This window comes from Haemorhous mexicanus, chromosome 1, assembly GCF_027477595.1.
Source record: "Haemorhous mexicanus isolate bHaeMex1 chromosome 1, bHaeMex1.pri, whole genome shotgun sequence".
NCBI classification, from domain to species: domain Eukaryota; kingdom Metazoa; phylum Chordata; class Aves; order Passeriformes; family Fringillidae; genus Haemorhous; species Haemorhous mexicanus.
Window position 1 is genome coordinate 30,407,699 of NC_082341.1, and position 11,077 is coordinate 30,418,775.

Genomic DNA, 11,077 nt, shown 5'->3' on the forward strand with positions numbered 1-11,077 from the left:
ATTTTCAAATGCTCTATGCAGCTGTGATTTGGTATAATTTTAACTAAAATAAAATCTATGTTCCAACAACATAAGTGTGTAAGAACAAATAGTTCTGTAAATCAAATTCAGTTATTTTCAGTGCTATAGCAGCAGCTTAATGTTTCATCAGTAATACAACCCCCCAAAACAGATAAAAGATCAAGTTTTAGCTGAGGAAATATTAAAACAAGCATTAACAGTATAATATTATACTTCTTGCTTCATTGTTTATAGTGTATTTAGAATCACATGTCTTTAAGTAAATCATGCTTTCACAACAGGGATTTTATTTCATGCCCTTTTGTTTAAATACCTCTGTTAGAATTAGAAGACCAACCATAATTTTTTTTAATTTACAACATTCCTGCATTGGAGACTGCACCTACATTTTTATGCTGAATTATTTACTATGCATCAAAGCGCCCTTAATGAAGAAAATAATCATAATAAAATACAATTCACATGTCTTATTTTCTTCCCAGGACGATGTGCATCTCTTTTTTTAATTTTAACTCAATGTGTTTATTTTGTCCCATTGTCCAAAACATAAAGCCAGGGTAGCTGATAGGAGACAATTTGAAATTGCTAATAAATGAAGGAAAATCCGTCATAGTATTTATATACTCAGACACACATTACTGGACTATAGATACTGTAGCATTAGCCTTTTTGTCATCTTCTGGCATTAACAAAATAGGAAAAGCTGAATGCCTCAGCAAAGCACAAGCACTTCAGACAGTACCACCACTCATTTGTGCACTATCTTCATTCCATCTTCATTGTCATCAAGATCACTAAGACTTACTGCATGTTACTTGAGCCAACTATACCCTGTTTTTATCTTCACTGGAATTCTGAGGTAAAAATCTATTAACATTAGTCCCAAGCAGCAATCTAAAATTGTTTACTTATTTCTCCCCCTTACGAACACTTCACAATTTGCAGCTGAAATTAGCTAAGCCAAGTTAATTTCCTTATTGTATTCTGCCCTACTAGCAGCATGTCCTACTTATCCACTTAAGAAATGTTTGTTTGATTTTCATTTATTTGTTTAGTTTCTGATTTCCTTATGCAGTTCCCATCATCTGGGTGGCAGTGGAGCTTCTGTACCTCATTTCTCGGTGGAAGAATATAGTTTAGAACACCATCTGCTGAACTACTGATTAGGCAAACAGAAGAAAAGCATCCTGGATGAAATTATCTTCTCTGGGCTAGAGGAATAATACAAGTTATTTTTGTGGAATTTTATTGCTCTATTTGATAGGCTTTGTGCTTTGCATTTGCCTTTTTTTTTTTTTTTTTTTTTTTTTCCTCCTTTAATTCAGGTTAATTTAAATTAGGATTTAAAGGTAAAAAATAGGATTAGCTGAAACTGCCTAGCCAGTGGAAAATCTGGGTACTTCAGCCATCCTCTCACTCACACACACACACTGGACTGGCAAGGTGCATCCTTAAGGCATGTTGTAGTTTCTGGTCCCCAATTGCTGAGCTTGTGTGCCACACTCCTGCTTGTTTTGATTGTGTCCCCATAGCTCATCTAGCCTGTACAGGACAAATTCCCTGCCTACCTGTGGGCACACACATCTGTTTCAGCCACCCAAGGATTACTTAGGCAGCAGCTGAGAGTTGAAAGGAGTTCCCCTAGTACCTTGAAATCATTCAGCAATGTGATTTGCTGTGATAATGGGGACCTTAGTCACTAGGGTTGTTTTGACAGACCAGATACTTACTTGTAAGTGATCCACTGACTTAATTAACTGAATAAGATGTTTTGAATGTGGTCATGGAGTCTTTGCTGAATTTGTCTGACTTTATTTTCCTTAGCTGTCTTGAAGTGTTGATTGTTAATGGTACATAGCCCTGAAACACGAGGGAGGTGGTTTGGGGGATATGATGTTAAAAGTATCCCTCTGTACACTTGATCCTTCCAGGATGGTTACAGCATTTTTGCCCTTGAGAAGTGCTGGGAAGGGCAGGATAAATGGAAATGTAAGTTTTTAGCAATGTCAGACTTAAAAATAAACCTGCCCTCCTCTCTTCTCTCTCCTAAATTAGATTGCCACTGCAGCCTTAGCTCAATTAATCTCTTTTTTTGTAGGCTGCCTTAGCTGTTTCCTTTAACTTTGCAGCCAGTGAGAGACACTAACCTTGCACCTTCCTGCCCTTCCTCAAGTCTGTGAGTGCACAGTCCCAGTATAACTCCTACACAACACAAGCTGGCTCTGTGACTTCTGGGATCAAACATAGTGTAGATGGAGCAAGGAGGTGGAGTGCTGTGTAGCTGGATTTGTTGTGTGAAAATTTTTCATTTCTCTACATGCAGGGAAGCCTGCTTGTTCTTAGCCTTATTCTTAAGGGCCTGTTAATTTCTATCAAGTTTCTAACTGTGGTCTTTAAAAACTGTGTTACAGGAAGAATAATTCTTTTTTGTATGCTAAGTCTATGTGAAAATGCATAATAATGTGAATAATTACAAGTAATTATTCTTTCTCAAATAACTATACTTTCCTATCCTCAGTTAGATGGGAAAAAAATTCTTTATATTTAGCCTCAAATTAGGCTCAAATCTATTAACTTTAATAATTACCACTATTTGTTATTTATTTATTAAATTTTTTGGTCTCCTATTGTAAACTTCCAGTTACAGAGGGGAATAACACTTATTTTATCATGAAACTAATTAACTGAATTCTCTGCCTGACTATGTAGCATTACAGTGTAACAAAATTATTTCATTTTATTGATACCTTCATGGACTAATGTTGACACTGCTTTATTTTTATTTTTAGATCCAAGATTTTATGTCTCTTTTCCTCTTTCAAATACTTAGGATATAGCACCTTGATACTTTTCTTATTGCTCCCATTTGTCAGAGAAAGCAGAATGTCAGGAGACCTCACTGGCACAACACTAGGAAAAATTCCTTAATCAGGGCTACATAACTAGCATGAATCAAAAGCCTCCAAGTCCATATCCCAGTAATTATCACTGCATATTTTGACAGTTAGATGACATTAATTTCAAACCTTTGGGCAATTTATCATTTCCTGTATCCTACAGCCCAGAGTTTCATTAATATTGTCATTGAAGAGGATTATGTGTTCTTGGAAAGTTGATTCTTTAAATGCCTCATTTTGGAAAGAATTCTCTTTGACCTCAGAATGTCTTTCTCACTGTTAGACATTCATTATGTGCACATACACAAGTTTTCATTTTTCTCCTTCCTTTAAAATGTGAGAGTGAGTTAATGCACTCCTCAGTATATTGCTGGCTAAATCTTCATGCAGCTACGTTGTTTGATGTCCTGGAAGTGCAGCTCAGCCCAAATGCCTTGGAGATAGAGGTGCTCTAATGCAGAAAGCAGTGCATAATCTGTCTCCTCTCATGTTCTGGCCTGTGACCCTTGGATCCCCAGGAGACCAAGGAAGTGTTTCTGTTCCTCCTGCCTGTATTTCCTCAGCAAAGGGCCTTGTGAAAGTTGCAGCTATGAGATTGCAGCAATGCAGCAATGTCAAGGGCTTGAGAAGGCTTTGCTTAGGTTCTCTGTAAAGCAGCTAGTACAGCATGGAGGATTCAGACTCATACTCCTTTCTTAGTCATTTCCTTTTGCTCCCATCAATAAGAGCAGCAAGATAGTTTTTAGGTGCCTGCCTGCAGATTTTTAAAGCAGATCTCTGTTACTGAACAGACTCAGAAGGAGCACAGGACATAAGCACTGTTGGGAAATGCTCTCCTGCTGTGCACAGAGGGACACCTATTGAGACCAGCTTCTTCTGAGGCTTGTTCTCCTAGATCTTGCTCTACTGAAAATAGAAGCTGAAGAGTTACTACACATCAGAGACCATAATTCCATCACTCAGCTACTTGACTGCACACAGGGACAGGTGGTGACTGGTTTCCCTCATTTCTCAGCTATTTTGACACCTTGTCTTAGGCACCCAAACCCAACAGCAAATCTCTTGGCATCTTCCTCACTTTCTAAAACTTCTTGGCTTTCACCATTTATCCAAATTTGTAGAAGTCTTTTGTGATAGTTACCCATAAGTTTCTGCATATATTTCAGTTTTCTAAAGCTACTGACTTTATACAGAGAGCTTCAAATCTCCAACCATTTCTGACAGAAGTGAAAATGGGAGTGCTCAGTACAGGTGTCATCAGCCCAGGTTCAGTCCAGGGACACCTGACAGCCATAGTTCTGATTTGGCCCTTTCTGCAGGTAATTGGGCCTCACTAAGGATGCTAATTTTTTAAATATGCACAGCATTGCCCTTTGTGCTGTGTGAGCAATTTTTTTCATAACAATCCCTTCTCAGGCAGGCTCTGAACACAGAAACAGAGGCAGCACAGGACCGGCAAGAAAAAAGGAACAGGAGCAAGATCTGTTCCCGCAGCAGGAGGCTGAATTAGCACGGGGACTCTTCCTAATCTATGTTGATGAATAATGCACTAACCAGGCAGGCTGCTCATTTTCCCAAGTCCATTGACTGCTTTCAAGTTAGAAAGCATTATATGTCACTGTTATAGTAGCTTGGACCCTCCTGTAAACAAGTAATCCTTTCTTTCACCTCTCTGGCCCTTTCCCTCCATCTTTTAATGAAAGAAAACGATTCAAAGCCCATCAATTTTCAAGTTCTTCTTTTAGTGGCTTTCAAAATGCTCAGGCTGTGAAATCAGTTGGCATGGAATGCAGCGGGTTCACCCTGGTAGGATATCAGATCTACAGGAGCACAACATTTGTGAAGCTGCTGTTGTAAAGGTGAGATGCAGGTGGTCACAACTGAGAAACAGTTCCACAACACAGTTTTCCTTCAGAATTTTGGTCATCAGAACCCAATCCTAGAGGCAACAAGTGAGTGGATCATTGAAAGGACAAGTGAGTTTGAAAGGATACCATGAAACCCAGCTGGTCAATGATGGAAGTGAGTGTTTGGTTCTCTGTCTTACTGATGTGCACGTTTAGTGTCACCCCAAAAGGCTGAATATGAACTACGAATATAAACTGAATAGGTACTTAGAGTGGGTTGGGTACATTAAATAAGAAAAAGTTTTGAAGCTCTTTACCAGGATCTTTACCAAGATCTTTACTAAGCTGTCTTACCAGGATCAGCTCTACTGTGTCTACTGCACGATTATTTCAGCTAGTACTTAAGGAAATCACAAGACAGGGCACTAAATATTTGATGCATAGCAACTTCTTATTCCTCAAGTTCCTATCTTTTTTCTTTCTTCTGCTATAATACATATGCTAAGTACTGAAAAGACTTTTCTGGTAAGGGCTTTATAAGTGGAGGAGGATTTGGCAGTTTGGAAAGCAGGGACACAATTCCACTGAGATCAGTTGCATTAAACCTGCAGAATCCTGTAAATGAAACAGAAATTGATGTCAGGAAGGACTTACAGATATATATCTGTATTTTGCTCTTTGGTGTTAAAAAGTTCATCCATTAAACTAAGAATTTAGGCTAACAAAGCAAGGAGATTTTAAGCCATGCAGCTGACTGCACAGCCGAGGTACTCTGTGCAAAAAGAGAAGCTGGAAAGCAGCCCCACAACTTGACTCTTACTAGAAACCAGACTCACTCCTCAGGCATTGCCTTCTCCACAGATCTCTGTTACAGTGCTCTGGCATCAGCAGTGAACAACTGGCAGTCAGTACTGGTGCTGTGCTCAATCCCTGTATTGCATAGCTTCTGAGAGGGGCTGTGCTGGAGGAGGTCCTCAATTTCAGCAGTTCTTTGGAACAAGGAATAAAAGCTAGAACCGAAAAAGTGAAACTGTCCAAGCTCTTTGGTCTGAGTGAACTCAACAAGGGCATCACCAAGGGCAAAACTGAGTTTCTTTAATGTTGGCAGAATCCACTGGACTGGATTTCATAGGTCTAAGTACAGGATAGCATTATAAGAGCTAAGAAACGCTACCAAGTTCTCTCCACAGGCTTTATCTCTTCTATGCCACTCAAGCAGCTGTGGTGGTTCACAGGGATGGAGGTTCCTCACAGCATAAAGCTTGTGTCCCTAAAAGGGTAATGCTGGAAAAGCACCAAAAGGTGAAAGGCAGAGCTTTTTATTGAGCAAAATCATAAGAACAATTATACCCAAAGCTATCACAGTGTTTTTCCCCTTCAGTGATTGACTCCTACCCAGAAGCTTCTCCAGCTCCTTTTCTCTCCCATGCCTATCCATGCAGGTATCCTCTAGCGTACCAGCCCAGAGCTTTGGCAAGCTCTCCAGATTTGTCCCATTTCTGACAATCAGAAGGTGCAAGGGAAGGGCTGTGAGCCTTTAGCTACCATGGCTTCCCACGTGCTCAGCCAAGCCCTGGTGGGACTGGCTCCAGGCAGGGAAGGTGCAGTGGCTGGAGGCCAAAGGCCACTTGTGGAGCAAGGAGGGCAGGGTGTCCTCCTCTCTCAGGCAATGCTGTGGGATGGCATGGTGAGGAATGCTGATGGGAGACAGAGGAGGTGAAGCAGCAACAATAAAACATGTTACAGACATCTTGTAGTTGGGCTTGAGAGACCTCCTCAGCTCAAAGAGCAACTCTGTCCTCTTCTGGGAAGGATGACATTACTTCAGCCAGAGGCTCCAGATTTCTGCTTGCTACAAAGTCCTTTTTCCACTGTCCTTGTTCTTAGAAGGCAGCATGGTAGGAGGGATTAACTTCTTTGCCTTTTAACTGATTGGTGTAACTCACTGTATAGAAACTTCAGGCTAAATAATTTTAGTTGAAGTGCACTGATCCTTTCAGGGAAGAGAAGAGTTCAGACAGTTAAAGAAAGGTTAAAAAAAGCTCTTTCAGCTACTACCAAAATGAGTTGTTAGTCTTTGCTGTCCTGCCACTGTTGTCTCCTTTAATTAGATTCACTGTTAAGCACAAATTTTCTCTTTCAAACAAAAGAGATCAGTTACTAAAGAAAGCATTCTAAGGAATAGAAGAAAAAAAGTCTCAGTTTCTAATTCTCCATTATGACTACATCTTGAATCCCACTTTAATAACTTGAGAAATATCATAACTGCTAAAGATTGATTGAACCAAGACTATCAATGTTTTATCATCTATTACACTACTTTTCAAAAATAAATTAACATTTATTTTTTCCAGCTGTATGCTCTTATTTTGATTTAATTGAAGAGAATAAATTAATAAACAATACCGTAGCTCAGTGGTGGATCTGAAATCAGAAACACTGACGTTATCATTGTTTCATCTCTGGGTTTTCTGGGTAAAGGAGAAAGATAAAGAGAAGGTGGAATATCTAAAATGCTCATGAAATTATCCAAGATATATTTAATCAGAAAAGGGTGAGTTACATTTTTAATTTACTTTCAATGGACATCTTTTTTCTGCAATGGCTTTCTCTGAATTCTTAATAATCTTCATATTAAGAGCATTTTTCAGTCTTCAGAGTTTCTCATTTATAGGAAGTGTTCTGTATGTCATCTCCTAAAAATCCCAAGGATTGGGCATTTAAATGTTTAGCAGCTTTGATTAACAGCTCTTCCAAAGTGATTTGTGGCCTTTCTCTATTGTACAAAATCATTACACAGCAGAAGTAGCAGAGATTTGGTTGGCATCATCAACCACTGAAAGATGAGTCAGAAATAGATTAGCAAATGTTCTAGTTGATCTTAATAGTGTAGTGACAAGTAAATTCAAGGATGACAGATGATCCATCCCTCTGACTAGCAATTCTTCTGACTATATTATGGCATGGATAAACATGTTGGCTTTTCTAACAACTGGCCATGAAAACAAAGAAATTTGAGTTGATCCTGCTGTGGAAAATAGAACCGAAACAAAAATTCCTTTTTAATACATCATTGGAGTATGTACAGCTTGCCTAACTCATGTAAAACACTGACAGGGATATGCTAGCACCTCAGTGTGGAAGATAACTAAAATTTTCACTTCATTTTACTGCGAGCATTTTTTTTTCCCCCCTGATTTGGAGCATCAGCACTACCCTCCGCTGTAAATCAAGTAACCTATCCAGAATGTTCACATGCTCAGGGCATTTTAAGCTGCACTTCTAGTAATAAATAAAGAAGGAATCAACTTCTTTGGCACTTTAGACCAGTGACCCAAGCCAGGGAGCCCGTTGAATATGCTACTATATGCTTTTTATTTTTGTGGGCATCATGCATTTTTAGAATGGTTGTACATTTCCCTAACCAATGTAATATAAAAGATTTACTGTTACAGTTTGTGTGTGGCCAGGCAATGGCATATGGAAAACATGTTTCCTGCTATTTAATTTAATTACTCAAATCACGTGCCAGCCTCAGGCATGTCATTCTGGACCTCTGAGGCTCTTTGTCTGTCAAAGAGATGGACAATATCTTGGCTTTGTTTAGTTGCTCTGCAGGCTGCAGATAAAACCACTGAAATACTGACTGTTTGTTTAACCAAAACTTTGCATTTTAACCATTTGGCTTTGATTCTTTGTTTTACAAGAGAAGATGACATTTTGGCCTTGGTGAGCTGAAAAGGAAATATTAGGGATATGAAGAAGAACTGTCACTTTCAGGGCTTAATAGATGAAAAAGAATACTCTAGCCTTCTGGTCAGAAATCAGCTTTGTTAGCAGAAACCTAAGACACACATCACTGTTATTTTAGAATTGCCTATTAGCAAGGGCAGCTGGAAGAGTCCTGTTTATAACTGCTCCTTTCTAATATGGTTAGCCCTTCATTCAACAGTTCCAGTAGATTTTTGTTTCTTTCATCTCAATAGATGAAACTGTTATGGGTGAAATTAATTAAGATTCCATAGCAAATACTTACACCAGTAGTGTTGCAGCCAGGTATAAGTTAGCTTTTATGTTAGCACTATACTGTTATTTTTATGTAAGAAATATCTGCAAGTGACAACTTTAAGTCTTAGACAAAAATTGAAGGGCAGATAGAGTACTCCATTCATATGCTAAACCCCAAATCTACAGAGAAATTAATCACACAGCCTTAATTATATGCTTAACACCACCACTTCCTTCACTTGTAAGCAAGTACTCTACCTTTTCCTGCAACCAGAAGTGATGCTAAAAGTATTTAGGACTGTATGAGAATACTATTTCTAAAAATGATGTTGTCAGAAGAGGAAAGAATAAGAACCATCTTTTAAACAAATTCCATCTTATAAAGTATTACAAGATATAGAAAGACTTGCCAACTCATATTTTTTTGAAATTATTGAATAAACTTCAGTAAGTATGTTGCATCAATAAATTAATGTACTTCTTTATACCATAGTGTGCCAGCATCCTGCCAGAGTAGTTTTTAAACTGTATAATACAGAAGAGGATGGGTAGATGGCCTGTGAATATGCTCTGAAGAAGTCTGCATCATCAGAGGGAAACATTGATGGGATGACATGGGATGCATAAAAGGAAAATTATCACTTAACAGTTTTACTTAGTTCTGATATTTCTCCAATTGGCTTTACTTTTCTCTGTTTTCTAGCTGAATCAATGAGATCTAATAGGTAACACTTCTTTCCTCTAAGGTTCACAGTACAGCAATGCAAGAATTAAAAATGTTGTTTCTTATGTGCTGAATTAGAGCTCCTGTCCCCTTTAGCTTTGAGCTAACCACTAGATGACACTACTTCCCACTTACTTAACAGGTGTGGGCATATATTCCAGTCTCCTCACATTACAGTTCATATATTTACATGCTTCTTGACCAAAGGGCTTCATAAAGAACACAGGAATTGCCTTCACTACAATACATTTTGATGAATTTTGTGTAGATACACATAGGTATTAAGGTGTGGGCACATGTAGGTGTACACAAACTGCTCATGTCTTTGCATTTATAGAAAAAACATAATTCACTGTGTGAGTGTTTAGTGTGTTGTAACTTAGCAAGTGTCGATGACAGCTCTACATAAAAGAAACCAGAGGAAGGCCAAGAAAAACTTAATAGGCTGGAGTTTGTGGAGAACATTCCCCTTATCCCCTATCTCCTCCCCACCTCAAAAAAAAAATCTTGTATTGGCTTCAGTAGTGTGATTCAGGAAAGACTGGGCAGGGAAAAAATATCCCACTGAGAAGTCAGGCAAGAGTATGCTGCACTATTCAAGTCCAAAAATGACAAAGTGTGAGGAGGAGAGAGACAGAGAAGCGCTGTCATGCATATCCATAAGGCACCGGCTGCTGCGGTTTTTGAATTAGGAAGAATGAACTTTCCAGAAGGATGTGTGGAAAGAATCCCACGTTTTTAAAAGCCTGATTTCCAGAAATCCAGAAGCTCCAGACTACTTGAAAAACAGATCTTCCAAAGTTACATTTATGCTTCTAAATTGCTTGCATGAGAGCATGAGGATGTGTAAGTGGAGTAATAGTACCTTCAGATACATTTTTATTTGTGTCCATACCAACAAGTATCTTGCTTTCTTAAGATTCATTTCAATGATTTATTTTCTCTATATGTGCTATAACTCTAATACATGTGTGGTGTGATATACTTAAAGATTAATTTAAAGGGCTATACTAAAATTTGTCTTCAAAATCAGTTTGTCAACTGTTAGTGCAACAATGCACTACCAATAAATTAAAAATAAGAATTACTTTTTGGTGGTTTAATAATATAAATTTGAAATATTATAATTCTTCTTCATTTTTCACTGATTTGATCCTGATCTCCCACAGCTGTAGAAATGTGGGTTGGCTACATCTTTATCTCCTGTCACATTAGCTATGTACTTCTGTACTCCTGTTGAAGGTGCCTTGGAAGCAGGGAAAGTGAGATCCCTTGCCATGGAATGATACTCTTCTCCATTTTCATTTCAAATTCTATCACAACCCATTTTTTAGCATTATTTTTTCTGTTTTAATACAAAAAACTGCTAGTAAAGTGTAATGGTGTTTTAGAGTCATATGGAGTCTGTTTAGTGTCTGTCTAGCACTAGATCAGTGTGGAAGGTATTTCTGCTAATAAGCTATTTATGTTATATCAAGTATATTTCATAAGAGACAAAAGTTAAATTGCTGATTTGTAGGGTTTCAAGAGGTTCCATGGCCTTAAGTGTCAGTTTTGCTTTCTCTATGCAATAGTTCTGT